The following is a 15142-nucleotide window of genomic DNA, read 5'->3' on the forward strand; positions in this document are numbered from 1 at the left end:
AACCTGGTCTAGTGGAAGGTGTCCCTGCCCATGGCAGGGGGGTTGGAACTAGATGGTCTTTAAGGTCCCTTCCAACCCAACCATTCCATGATTCTATAACTTGTAACCCCATAGGAGGGACCCACACAGGAGAAGTTTGTGAAGAACTGCAAGCCGTGGGAAGGGCCCACATTGGAGAAGTTCATGGAGACCTGTCTCCCATGGGAGGGACCCCACACTGGAACAGGGGAAGAGTGTGAGGAGGAAGGAGTGGCAGAGACAATGTGTGGTGAATTGACCACAACCTCTATTCCCCATCCCCCTGCGCTGCTCAGGGGTAGGTGGTAAAGAAAATTGGGAGCAAAGTTGAGCCCAGGAAGAAGAGAAAGGTGGGGAGAATTGCTGAATGATATCTTCCTGTTCTTATCTCGACCCACAAGCCTTTTGTCATATTTTGTCTCCCCTGCCCAGCTGAGGAGGGCAGTGACAGAGCGCTTTTGGTGGGCACCTAGCATCCAGCCAGGGTCAGCCCACCACAAGTGCCAGATGTATTTACTGGCCACAGGAAGACCAACTTCTCTAGGAAAGCAACTTTTCCAGATGTATCATTGGATTGCCAGAAGAACTCACCACCACCCTCGCTCACAATAAAGCAGCAGAGACTTTAAGGTTCCTATTGCAACACACAGGAGCTTTTACAAGTCTTTATTCTGCTGGAATCACATCTCTTTCTGTGTGTCCAACAACCACCCTAAATATGAAACCTAAATCAAACACAAGTTTGGTTCAGGACCAAGGAGTTTTTCCAGGACGACCTGAAGCTTATATTCTTTTTCCCCAGTTTCACCGGTGTGAAAAAAAGAAATAACACAAACCTCATCTTACAAATGCTTAGACCATCACAACTGCAACCAACTTATGAGATACTGCAGCATTCACACAAAAAATGCAAATTAATTTAAATTTGCTCAGTATCACTGCCTTCATCCAGAATCATATTTAGGTAAATGAAAAAGAATGCTTCTGAGCTTTCTGATCTGTTGTTCAGTTAGTGTCATCACACAGACTGTTAGGATACAAGTATTTATAAAAATCTGACACAGAAATATTTTTTAATTGTTTTACTCTCCCCGTTGCTTCATGACTCTTTCAGACAGGCTTCTGGCAAAATAGCATAATATGTCAACTGTGTAACTACAGTGAGGTTGCATATTCACATTCTGAAGCAGCATCACATGAACACATTTATGCACCCCACACACTTCCGAAAACCTGGGGCTTCTTGCTCCTGTCCTGCACCCCCCTTTACGTCAGTACAGCTGTTTCTAAACTGAGAGCAAATCTGTGAAAGGAAACTAATTCAGGAAAAAATACCTTGAGACGCGGTGGAAATTTATTTCTCAACCATCTCAGGTCCCTCCTCTGTTGAGCCACTCTGTGTGACAGCACAGCAGAGGGAAGGGGCATTCAGGAATCAAGACTCTTTTAGGCACTAAGGCTACCAAAGAAAACTGCGGGGAACCATAGCCTAACCTACACTTTTAGGTACAGATTTAGAGATCTATTGCTTGAAAGCTTTTTTAACTTTCCTCTCCCTAAATTAGCTGCAGATGCAAAAAAGCTGTTAAACTCACTTCCAGTAATAGGCAGTAATCATAAATTGGTAGTGAGATATTACATGAAGCAGAGAGTTCAGTAGTAAAGCTCTACCATACCAGTGTAACAGATACAAAGTATGGACATTCTTTCACACATGAAGGCAATTTAATTTCTCAGATAGCTCAAAAAAACCCACCCTTTCAAGAATGTGCTGTCAACAGAAAACCAATGATAAATAAAAAGCATCCACACCTGGACAAAATGTTTGCAAAGAAAAAGCATTTATAGAGCCCTGTAATTCAAAGACAGAAAATCATCCACGTACACTGATCAAGGACCAGTTTCTTCCTTCAGGACTCTCGTACACACTGGGTTGCTTACAATGCAGAATATCTACAACACAGAACATCATGCAGAATGACTAGATTCAAGAACACAGAACTGCATGAATTTTATCCTTTGCTGAACTGTGTTTAACATTTTCTAAGTATTAGCAAGGAGTAACAGAGGAAGACAAAAGGATGATAGAGCTTTGAAGTACACTAAACATCTCTGCGATGTCTTCAAAGGTTTTTCTGGTAAGGTAGTGGTGGTAACCATACAAAGAACAACTAGTGTTTCTTGACCTTTTCTACTGATTCTCCCAACACAGACGCAGAAGTATCACCCAAGGATGCCACCCTTATGACAGCACCAGAAAATAATGCAAAAGTACTTCAAGAGACCTTCTTTATCTACATCATCAGCAAAAGGAATGCTAAGGCAAACTTGGGCTCAATGAGACAGGAACCTAGTGACAAAAGACACAGAAAAAAATTAAGAACTTGATCCTCTTTTTTTTTGCCCCTCCAGATTTCACTGTTCTGCCCTCTGACCACCCACTTCCCCAGCTCTACCAGCAGAATCTCTGGGAATGCAACATCGACAAGCCATTGTCAAGACAGACATGACTGAGAAACACTTAAGGCAGCTGTGCATGTAGAAGTCCTTAGATCAGACAGGATGATCTGATGGTGTTGAGGAGTCTTGCCAATGTCACTGTTAGGCCCCTCCACATTATCTTTGAAAGGTCATGACATGAGATAGGTATGTTTTTCCAGTCACTGGGAACCTATCTTCAAGACGGTCAACAAGGATGATCTGGTGAACTACAGGCTAGTCTGCTTCACCTCAACCCCTGATGAGGTTAATAGATCAAATCTTTCAGGAATCCATTCCCAGCCACATGACTACAAGAAGGTGAACAGCCACCATGGATTTATCTAGGGTAAACTGTGCCCGACTAACCCAACTACATTCTACAGTGAGAAGGCTGGGAGAGAAATGGGTGTTGCCAGTCCTTTGACACAGCGTCCCTCAGGGTCCTTGGAGCCAGACTAAAGAGACACGGACTCAGTAAATGAATGAGAAGGCAAGGGGAATATTAGCTAGACCACTGGGATCAAAATGTGAAGACTACCAATACAAATCTAACTGCTGGCATCCCCCAGTGATCAGTAATGGAGCCAATATGGTTTATTAATCTGCATGCAAAGTGCACTCAGCAAGTCTGCAAACAATTTCAAATTGGGGGAAACAGTTGATACACTGGAAGCCAGGGCTGTTATTCAGAGAGATCTGACAGGCTGGAGAAATGGGCTGACAAGAACCTCATGAAGTTCAACCAAAGCAAATGTGAAGTCCTGTATCTGGGACCAAATAAGTCAGCGCAGCAGTGCAAGCTGGGGAGCGGCTGCCTAGGAAGAAGCTCTTCAGAAGGATCTGGGGATCCCAGTGGGTAGCAAATTGAACGTGGGTCAGCAGTACACCCACATGGCAAGGAAGACCAACCACATGACAGAGCCAGCAATCAAGAGAAGCGTCACTTTCCCTCTGTATGCCACTTCCATATGAAACCGTAATGAGAGTACTGCATTCATTTTTGGGTTCTCCAGTATAACAAAGACACTGACACACTACAGCAAGTTCAGTGAAGAGTATTGACATACTAGAGCAAGTTCAGTGAAGAGCTGTCAAGATAGCCAGGGGATCAAGCACACGACATAAGAAGAAACTAAAAAATGAGTTTATTCAGCCTTAAAAAAGGGTGAGGGGAGATCTTTCCCCTGCCTTCAACTACCTAATGGGAAGGCAGAAAGCTGGCAAGAACCAAACTCTCCACAGATATGCACTGCAACAGGGTAAGAGGCAATGGATACAAAAGAAAATTCCAACTCAATGGAAGAATTTATTTTCTACTATGAGGTTGGTAAAGAGTAGACTAGGTTGACCTGAGAGATCAGGGAGACTGAACACAGCCCCAAGTATCTTGCTTTAACTGGGTCTGGTTTGGACAGGAAGTTCAAACACACGAGTCCAACCAGCAGCCAGTTAAAACCAGTGACAACTCATCAGTACAAAGCATCACCTAAGGCAACTGTACCAAATGAAATTACCTCAGTCACTTCCTTTCTTTTCTCTCCCTCTACCTGCTCAAACTTTCTACACAAGTAAAATATTTTAAACAACATTAAAAGCAGGATCCAACAATAAAGGAAAAAAAAAAAGGAAAAAATATTTTTTTCTTCTCTAGCATTATGAATATATGTTGTTCTCTATTTACATAAGATCCCTATTGCTAGACTGGAGATACACTCAAAATTCAGAAAAACAGAAGAAAGTTTCAGTGCTTTTATAGGAAAGATAAATATAGAACAGGTATCTTCCTATTTTCTCAGAAAAATTGGAGGATAAAAGGTCAGGATTGGCAAGGACAATTTCTGAACTGCCAGTTTACCCTCCAAATGTGAAAAAGTATATAAAGCTAACAAGCCATTGCAAGGAAGATGACAGTTGAATAAGAATTCCAGGATATGATTTCTGTGGCAAATCAGTCTGTGATGTTAATCACAGGATCTCAAATTCTGAGCACTGGAAGAGTCTTATCAAATAAGCAAAACACAGCAGGAAATCTTACATCTGATTTGCACACTTCTGATTTTAGACTTAGTTACGCACTGTGGGATCCATCTTCATAAAAAAAGCTAAGCTTGTGCAACTGAGAATATAGCAGCACTAAACAAACAGCAATCTATTTTTAGGGAGTGCTGAAAGGCAGTTACACACTGAATAAGATTAATAACCTCTCTAAGTACCTGGAAATTAGGCAACCAACACTAAGGTTTCCAGGTTTGTTGTAGTAATTGGAATGGTCAGGTTAAAATAAAGCACTGTATCTACAAACCAAAAGGAAGAATAAGAAAAAAAAACCCAAGAATTTCTATTATTTGACATCTCTGGATTTATTCTGCAAACTTTCATAAACGATGTCAGGTAGATATTATCCCCTCTATAAAAACCTACAAAAATTAAAGTCCAGAAAGGTTCCGTGACTTCTACAAGAAAGTAACTTGCAAAGATAGGACAGAAGAAGAAAATCTAACATGTAAATAAAGCAGGAGAAAAAAAAAAAAAAGGATACTTCTTTGACACTGTCAATTGTTCAAAATTCACCTGTAATGGATAGTAAACAAAAAAAAAGGCACTTTACCAAGAAAACACTTAACCAAGAAAACCTCAATAATTTGGTCAAATGAAAAAGGCACATCTCAAAAAAAAAAAAGAGAAAGGACAAAAGGAGGATGAAAGAATTAAACTCTAAGCTGTGAGAAAAATTTGCATTTGCCTTCCTGTAAAGGCCAAAGACCTGCTTTTTCCTTACTGTTAGTGACACTGGCAAACTTTCATACCCATCTGAGAGGGCAGTCAGCTGCATCAGGTTGTTGATATGGGTGAAAAGTAATACAGACTAGCTCCACCAACACTTCACTCCTGCCCCCCCATCCAGGATTAGTTTTCTGCCAATTTAGTTCCTTCAGCCAACTTGCCCTGTTGGCACACAGACAAGTGCTGGGGTTGACTCAAGCAGAGCTGTGAGCCCCCGGTCTCTGGGAGGGGTGCAGGACTGTCACTGAGCAGTGCAGAGCAGTTAGGGAGGCCTGCCTGTGCTGTACACACGGCCATACCGTATGGTCCCACACCTGGGGACTACTAAGATTTACAAAATGACCCTACAAATACACATACAGTTAAAAATCAAGTAAATCGTGGCTCTTTGAGTCGGGGGGTGGGGAGGGATCAGAAAATGCAACACTACAGCCAACAGCCTCCTGAGCACACTAGATACAGTATATACTTCAAGTCCCTTTGCAATCAGAGATCATCAGTGCTGTGAGAAATGATGTAATGCAACTAAATTACTCCATTAAAAACACAAAAACCTTTGTAATGGAAGTATCAGACTTCCCTAGACCCAACAACGAGTTAGTTTAAGGAGCACTGACAACTGCTAACTAGAGTATGCTAAAATTCACTACGCAGTCTTTATTTTTAAAAAACTAAAAAATAACTTTTTAATTTTGTAAAAAAAAATTACTTTTTCCTCAGTAATTACTTGTAAAGAGAGTGAAAATGAGGAAGTGCTATCAATCAAGTAATGTTTCATATAACACATGCCAGCTTGCTAATTGCACCCAGTTATGAACCTACTTTTCAAGAACCAGCACTAAGAAACACAGCTGAAGCAAAACATCCAACTTCTTAAGAGACTATCCTGCAGTTGGAGATGAGTTTGACACTTTCATCCAAACATGAAACTCACGCTTGCCTTGATCTATCAGTTCTTTCTACCACAGGACACGGAGTGAGTCTTTCTTCAAAGTAAGGAGCAGTGCCTTTTCCAGCTAACAAAGGCTTTGCTATATGACAAAGAACTTCCTTACCACATTAATGACAGATATTTATTTCTTGTGGTATTTATCAGGTAAAGATTCAGCTGCAATAGATTTGCCTTATGGCAGAACTAGTAAATGCAGTTAAAAGTTTACTGCCCCACGATGCCACATATATACAGTCATAACATCCTGGACCAGAGTAGTCCAGAACTCAACTTTTCAAAGTTTATTGCCAATTGTAAAGGACTCTTAAATTGCCTCTTGAGCAGAAAGCCTTGGTAGAAATACAGTTACAAAGCACTCCAGTAAGTGTTTCTAAAAGAAGTGAGTCTCAGAAATTACAAAGGCAATTGTAAATACGAAACCTAACATCTACTGCATAGTTCAAATTCTCATCTAATGGGCTCTTGAATAATCTTTCTGTTAGACTGTCATATTAAATACCGTCATCAGCAGGATATTCGTATTTTGCTAAATGATCTATAAAAATTGGACGTGCCAAACAAACACAGCATTATATCCTACAACATGAATAAAAATACATCAGTAGAATAAATTTTAGTACAAGTGAAACAACTGTATGGCACTGGACAAAAACATTCTCATGAAAATAACATTTTTGCAGCTGCTTCTTACAGACATAAATGTCTACATAAATGTCTAAGATAAGTGACAATTAATCATGTCATACAGTGTTATGTTTTACCACACTAGCAAAATGTTATTGGTATTTATCATTCCTAAAACATCCTTGTAGCAAGTCTTATTTAAAAAAAAAAAAAAAAAGTGACACACAACTAAGGAACCCCCCATAAAACAGGAAGACCTTGCTCCAGCTCCAGTTTATATGGTCTGAAAACAAACAAACAAAAACCCAGGAAGGCTTTGTGGAGTTTCTGAATCATCACTATTCTTTCTTTATAATCATTCAAGATTCAGCCAGAGAAAGATATCCCAAATGCAATGTCTTTCACTCCAAATTCTTTCACAGGGATTACCAGCACATGCATTCAGAAATGCTTCCTTGCCTCATGCAGCACTTACAGCACTTGCCTCTAAACAAAAACTTTTTAAAGGCCTGCTGACCAACCTGGGAAGAATAACCACAGCCTGGTAATTTATCCCCCTCAGTCTCCAGCCTTCACCATAAACTTGGTCTGCGCAGAAGTTAATGTGTTATTTAAAATAATTGAATTTCCCTGGGTAGAATAAATACTTTCGTGTAACAGCAGCTTTATTCTAAAGTTTAAGTTATGTATTACACCTTAACTTGACTTAACAGGTCACCAGAGAGAAATGAAAGGGGGAATATGTCCTACTCCTCTCACATGCAGAGTCTGCCTGCCCTCCCCAGTACAAGCCATTGTCCAGCCTCTCCGCTTACCCTCCAGTGAGCAAATTCAACAGAGGTTTGGCAAAGCGCCAACCTGGCAAGACAGTACACAGCAAATTCAATCCCTTTGGCAGTAAACCCGTAAGTCTCAGGGGTGGTGGACACACCACCAGGCTGGAATTTGGTGGGGAGGGGGAAAGGGAGGAGAGAAGCAGACCTCTCCCCACCTGCAGCAGTGAGCCATAAGAGCAGCACAGCTGCAACACAAACTCCCTCTCCTCAGAGGCTAACAGAACATTATTAACTATGCCCAAACCAGTTAATAATTTTAAGCCTTGCAAAGAGAACCAGTAAATAGGTGGCATGCAGCTTTACATTCGAAATGGAGTCCCAGCATGATAACATAAAGGCAGCAACGTCACGGTTCACTGCTTTAAGGAATCCATACACCCTATTCATCATTACCCTATACAAGACAATGGCACCTCACCTTAATCATTTTACTATTCTTTGCACAGGTTATTTTGAAAGAATTATTTTCAAATTTGATGTCCATGCTACAAATTGCTAGTGTACATTGACGACAAGACATCGGTACTCGTGCATTTACTACAATCCTTTCAACAACAAACTGTCCTCGTATATTAGGACATACATATTAGAGCATAACTCCTTCCACAGATTATTTAGAAAAAAATTATTCAAACAACAGCGTTGCCAAAATGCCATTTCTGTAACTCATAACAGACATTACACCATAAATAAAAACAAAACAACCTCTCAGAAAGTTATTTGCTCTTAATCATTCCTGTTAGCTACAATACCCAAATAACCATTAGCGATTCTGTATTCTGATTTATACTAGACTGTAATACAGTGACTGAATTCCATTTGGCACGATCCTCAGCTCTGTGCAGGGAGACTACACCATACAAGAAATTTAAGTTTTCAGTACTTTTACTACATTCCATTGGAAATACTCAAAAAACACTTCACAAGTGTCTCTATGTACTAATGAACTACTAAACCTTACTTCTTACACGTTTGTAGTTCTCAAAAAAAGCTTCCAGCATGGACACGTGCCACTGAATTGGGCAGCGATATAATGATTAGAAAGACACTATTTGACTTTAACCCATTATTTAAGAAATAGCTATCTTTTCTACATTTCCTATAGGAAATGAAATTTCATTGACCTCAGCAGCAGAATGAAAAACGTTTTTTATCTTCTATTTGTGAACAACCAGGGAAATAGATTGCCAGGTAATTCTTTTTGCATCATGATATCCATCACCACAGGCTGCTGAGCACCCACTAGGGAAGTGCCATTTACTCCTAGGAACACACCATTGATAAGCAACTTGACCAACACAAGACAACAGCTTTGATACAGTCACCTTCACCTTAAAATATTACACATGCTAGTCTGTTGAACACAGTAAGAGGAAGTTTAAGAACAATCAATTTTAAAAATTAAACATGTAAGATAAAACCAAGTTTAATTCTATATGATGAATAAGAACAGTAATATTTTTACTAATACTTTAATTTTAAGCAAGGAGTAACCAACTAAGAGCATCAGGCAGACTTCAACCTATGTAAGAATAACCCTACCTTAAAAAAAAAAAAAAAATCAAAACTGAAACCAAATAGGTGCTGAAACATGGGCCAAAAGAAACAAATTCCAAATCTGTTCCTGCCCCATCCCCAATGGAACTGCCTTTTAGAACTAAGTTAAGAGAAGAATTACATTTGCCCTCTTTACCCCAAAAAGAATTTGTCCCCACAACAGCTCCATTTTATTTATCTCGTTTTCTCAGCCTCCTGCAGCATCTTAAGCTATCCTGTACACTCTCTTCCACTCCTTTCTGCAACACACCTCCAGCTGCCCTGACTGCTCAGCCACCAGATGTACTAACACCACTTAGCAGCAAACCGAACCATGCTGAGGCAAAACACTAAAACTTTCATTTCAGGGACACTGATTTTGACTTCTATGGAAATGGGAAAGAATCACAAAATTCCTAGCTATTTACCTGTGAGATCTCTACACCTCTGCAAACAAAAGGGTTTAACAGCTATTAGTGAGAAGAGAGGAGACAAAATTATGAGAGATGACTTAAAACCTCTCATATTCTTATAAAACAATATTTAAAAGTGGCAGGTTTGGTGATTAGTCTCACATTGTAGGACCTGCTACAGAATCACAAATGTTGGAAAAGACCTGTAAGATCATCTAGTCCAACCATCAACCCAGCACTACCGTACCCACTAGACCATGTCCTCAAGCGTCACATCTACACGTTCCATGAACACCTCCAGGGATGGTGACTCCACCGCTTCCCTGGGCAGCCTGTTCCAATGCCTAACCACAACACAGAACACCTTGACACTCCTCAGTTATCTCAGTTAAAAACCTTAGAGAATAGGTGGTCTGATACTGCACTGAAATCCGTTCAGTCTTCCAGAAACAATAGTAATAAAAGCCAAAGGTGCTGCTGAAACCATTACAATAAATAATCCATTATGGTTTATCCTTGTACATAAAACAAGAAGCAAAAGGCTAAAATACCTGAAAATGCTCATCATAGAAGTATCTGCGCAAATAAAACATTGGCAAAATGTTGCTTTATGCTCGTTAACAAGCCACATATTGATGTTATTACTATTACTTTTGTGTTTATACTTACATAAAGAAGAGTGTAAAGATCTCTTTTAGGAACATTCTTGATTTTTTTTTCCACTAATACCCAGTAGAATTGCTGTACGTTTTCTGAGCAAAGAGTAGTGTTTCACTACCAAATCCAAGTGCCACAAAATAACGGATGATGCATGCCATGTAAGATAAACCTGAAGCTTTTATGTCCCACTGTGCAAAATTATTACAACAGCATCTACCTACGAAAAACTACCAAATAATAAACGCCTCCATAATGAAAACTAGAAAACTGCCCATCAGTGCTTTCCCATTTAGAAAGCCGAGGACAAGCCTGGGCTCCTGGAATCCTACATCTCAGAATTAAAGTGGTGATGGTAATGCATAAGAGGACTTAGGCACAGGCTATTATTTTAGAATGTGCTACCGAGCATATTATATGCTATAGAGCATTAATAGATAACTGAAGTTTATTTTTAGTATCTTTCTACATCCTTTAAGAAGCAGCCTATCTTTCTTCATATTTCACACCACCTATCACCCAAGTTATATTGGCACATACAAAAAATAAGACCATAGTAAGACAGTTTAAATTTTACTTTGCTGAGAATCAGTTCTCAACAAGGGGGTTTTATTCCTAGAAAATAATCTGTCATTGAAGTCAAGGAGGAGATTTCTTTTTCTTAAAATCACTGTGAAGAACAGCTGAACAAAGATCTGAAAAGACACATATGCAGTGCTGGAAAGAAATTCTGAATGAGTCAGAGGACTGGGAGACACAAGTAAGCCATGGAAGACTCACAAATTTCTTACTTCCAGATAGAAAACTACTCTCAAGAAAAACAGAAGAAAGGAACAGAACATCTCTGGTTTGCATCAGTCCTGTCAATGCCCAGACAACAGCTCAACAGCATAGAGCAGGAGTTTAGATTACGATAAAGACCAAGAAGAAGGTGAATGACACCTGAAACATCCCTTCCCTTCATTTTCAAGCTGATACTTATCTCCACTAGGTCATAACCGAAGCATCAGAGGCAATTACAACAATTAATAATTAAATTTCACTGTTAAGAGAAAAATAAAGAGCAGAGTCATAGCAGGTAGAAAATTTTGAAGTGTTCTATCTGAATATAAACTCCATTAGCCCTACTAACTGGTATTACTTCTGTAAGAGATTTCTCAATATGATTAAAAAGGGGAAAAAAACAGGGGCAGGAAAGGCTGACCACTACTTCAAATGGCAACTGTCTGTGTCTACAGAGTAATACACAAATACTGTGTGTTTCTGTACCATCCCACAATCTCAGCTGCCTTTAAGAAAATACGCAAGTCTACAACCCTTGCTTTGGTGAAGACAATTCTTTACTTGTGAGCTGAATGAAAAGCAAGAGAGTCTTCTAGAGTCCTCTGTCATACAACCCTGAAGTTGCTTCTGCTGCTCCTAATGGGCAGTTCACATAGTTTTCTCTATTGTTATTAGGAAACCTGTAGCCAAGAAAATGGAATGAAAATTGAGCAAATTCCTGTCATGATTGCACTGAAATCTCTCAGCAGCTCTGAAGGTAGGGACTGGCAACATTCCTTAGAAAGAAGATCCTCAAAATGAAACTTCAATATTGGTTCTCAGTAGCACTATTGTAACCACCAGGAGACTGACACACAAAAAACCAGAAAGGAATAAAACGTTTCTTCTTTCTTCTGGAAAATATATACATTTAGGAATACTTCAAAGTTTGCCTACTATCTACTGCACAAACATAGAGAAAATTTAAATTTAAGGTTGAAAAAGAGAAATCACAATTTCCTTGCAACTCAGTAATATCCTAGGAGGCAGAATATAACAAGATTACCCCTGGAGAAAAATTGTGGAAAATGATCAACAGTACTCTCCATTCCTACACACAGAACATCCCCGTATTCTAAATCCAAATAGATTTACATATTATTGCTTTATATTTTATATGTGGCTATCAATTAAAAAGCACAGGAATTCCTGCAGATGGAAATCTCTAACCACTAGATTTCTAGTCCTCCAAATCAGGAAAGAATTCCCATGCAACAGGACTACTATGTTAGTGTGAATCTCTGCATATTCTGGCCCTAACTTTGAAACCTTACTGTAGAAAAATAAATTCAAAAAGGTTTTACTAATTCCACTTGAAAATTAGCTTAAATAAAAAAAAAAAAGGTGCTTTCCACACTTCAAAATTCTAACAGTCCTGACAATTCAAAAAAAGTAAACATGCAGGTCATGTATATCGATGGATATGATATATATATCAACTATTAGCACTGCTCCAGAATGATAACAAATGCAGCTTTAAAAAGAGTCAAACATTATAGTTCTAAAGAACTTTTTCACATTTTCCATTAAACAGCCTATGCAACACAGCATAAAAAATGATGACACATTAGATACGCAAAACTGGACAAAAACCATGTACTAGTATGAATCACTGTGTTCAAGAACAGCATTACCAGAAAGGCAATGGATAAGTCATTCAAGGAACACCCTTCCAGAAAAAACATTCTAGTTTTATCGGAGAATAAAATAATAAAAAATATTAAAAGGAAGCACTTTAACAGCAGAATGACAGCCATATTTCTTCATAGTAACATCTGTTACACTAAATGACAGAAAAGCAGTATCTTACTGGACACATGGAATCAAATCCAAAATTCTGAACAACTACCATCCTTAAAAGCAATTAATTTCATTTAACTATGTTTAAGTCTGATTGATAGTCAACAGAAGCATGACAGCACCAGAAGTTTCTGTGTGCATGTATGTATACACACATACATATATAACGAGACATTTAACAGCACAGTTTCCGTAAGATGGAGTTCAATTAATGATAGATCTAACACCCATTTGGCACGTAATTCATTTGTTTTGCACATCAATGGACAGAGGAATCCTCCCCCTCCTCTTTACCAGCCTTTAACATAACACTTAAAAACATCAAGTAAACAATTTTGGTTGTTGCTTGAGTCCCTGAAATACACACACTCAGACTAGTTATATAGATACAACTCTAGGTTCATGTATTAACCATCATCTTGCAGTAGAAGTTGCCATATTTCCTACTCTAACACTTTTATCCTTGGGTTTGTCCACGTTATGCTTGTTGCACAAGTCTGGCACTCTAGTGCTTGGCTAGCCTTTGGATAATGTTGTTTCTAACATCAGTTGGCTGATATAGTGTGCTGCTGTACATTTCCAAATTACAGATTACCACAAACCCCACACATAAATTCTTTGCCTTTACTTTTTCCTATAAAGCCAACATCCCTAATGAGAACCTCTCAAATATCACCCCAAAGCCTTCTTTTTCCTTTGCTTCAAATCAGTACAAAGTTTAACAGCTCTTACTAGTCCCGTTACAGTACTATCATCCCATCTGGACTTGAGCCACCTTCAGAAATTTTTTTATCAACACGATGCACATTAAGTTTTCTTCAGACGCGTGTGCACACTCGCAAACTTATATCACCTCATCAGCCCTAAAATTAACGCAGCCCCAAATAAGGGGGAAACACAAAACCAGCTGATAACTCTGTTCACCAACCATGGAATACTGAAGCTTTGAATGGGGATACTATACAGTGTTGTGGTGGTCCTGCTGTTGGAAGTTCTAGGAGGTAAAAAAGGTGTAAGTGTTGCATATGAAATCTGTCTTTTTGCAGTCACCTGTCCAGCCAGCAAGTAGCCACGGTGCACACAGAAGACAGTGACTAGCTATCACTGACTTTTAGTTGCCTGTGCAAACCTCACTATATTCTGTGGGGACAGTTCAGGGAAAAAATGGAGTGCCTGCACTTCGTCACCAAACGTTTTAAAGGTAGAAGGGAGGTAATGTGACAGCAGTTACCAACCAGAGTTTCTGAACATAAAAATTTCATATTAATTATTCAAAACAACAAGCAGTATTTCACATAGTACTTCTATTCCAGAACCTCTAGTAATAAAAAGCAAAACCCAACATCCCGTAGCACAAGAAAATCTGCAACAGGAATGTTCTGTATAATATAGGTACTATAAAATCTCCAACACTAAACTTAGCCCTGACTTGAAAAAAACTCTACTTATGAGGAGCGTTCTATTTCATTAAGATATCTTTTGCTTCGTTATCATCACGGCAATTTTCACAGAATTTTGCAGACTGTTGGCCTATGTCATCAGGGTATGCACTTACAGCAGTTTTGCAAGACTATAATAGCAGGGGTTTTTTTTGATTGGTGAAACTGTAGAGGCTCAACAGTTGAAGATATTCGAATTTCAGAAGACTTTTTGCATTATAATTAAGAGCTTTACAGTGATAAGGAAAAAGAACCCCACACAACAAACCCGTACATCAAATAATCACTCAAGGCTTTATAAACGCTAAAGGTTTGTTTCAGTTGCAGCTGATACCAAGATGATGATGAATGTATCACAAATGCAAGAACGAACCCCCCTCCCAAAATAAACTCCAGTCCCAAACCTTTAAAGTAGCATTTTAGAGGCGGACGAGACTCATTTTACGGTGGGAGAAAAGGGTACGGGCTAGGCCGGGGCCTGGGAGCAGACGAAAGGCAGGGAAATGCAGCGAGGAGGTGGCAGAGCAACCCGCGGCTCCCCTCCTCACCTAGCGCTAACCTTGCCCGGCCGCCCGCCTGCCCACCGCCCCTCCGAGAGAAGATTCCGCCCGCTGCACCAAGCCCAGGCGCTCTGCCCCTACAAAGAAAACACTGCACTTCCCAGAGCCTCGGAAAATTAGAAGAAAGAAAGAAAAAGAAATCAAATCGCCCTCGCTAACCCCTCCCTCAAAAGCAGGTCTCTTTTCACCAAATCAAACCACCCCTTACGGCACCCACCCT

This window comes from Eurypyga helias, unplaced genomic scaffold (genome assembly GCF_000690775.1).
Source record: "Eurypyga helias isolate BGI_N326 unplaced genomic scaffold, ASM69077v1 scaffold6170, whole genome shotgun sequence".
Classification (NCBI taxonomy): domain Eukaryota; kingdom Metazoa; phylum Chordata; class Aves; order Eurypygiformes; family Eurypygidae; genus Eurypyga; species Eurypyga helias.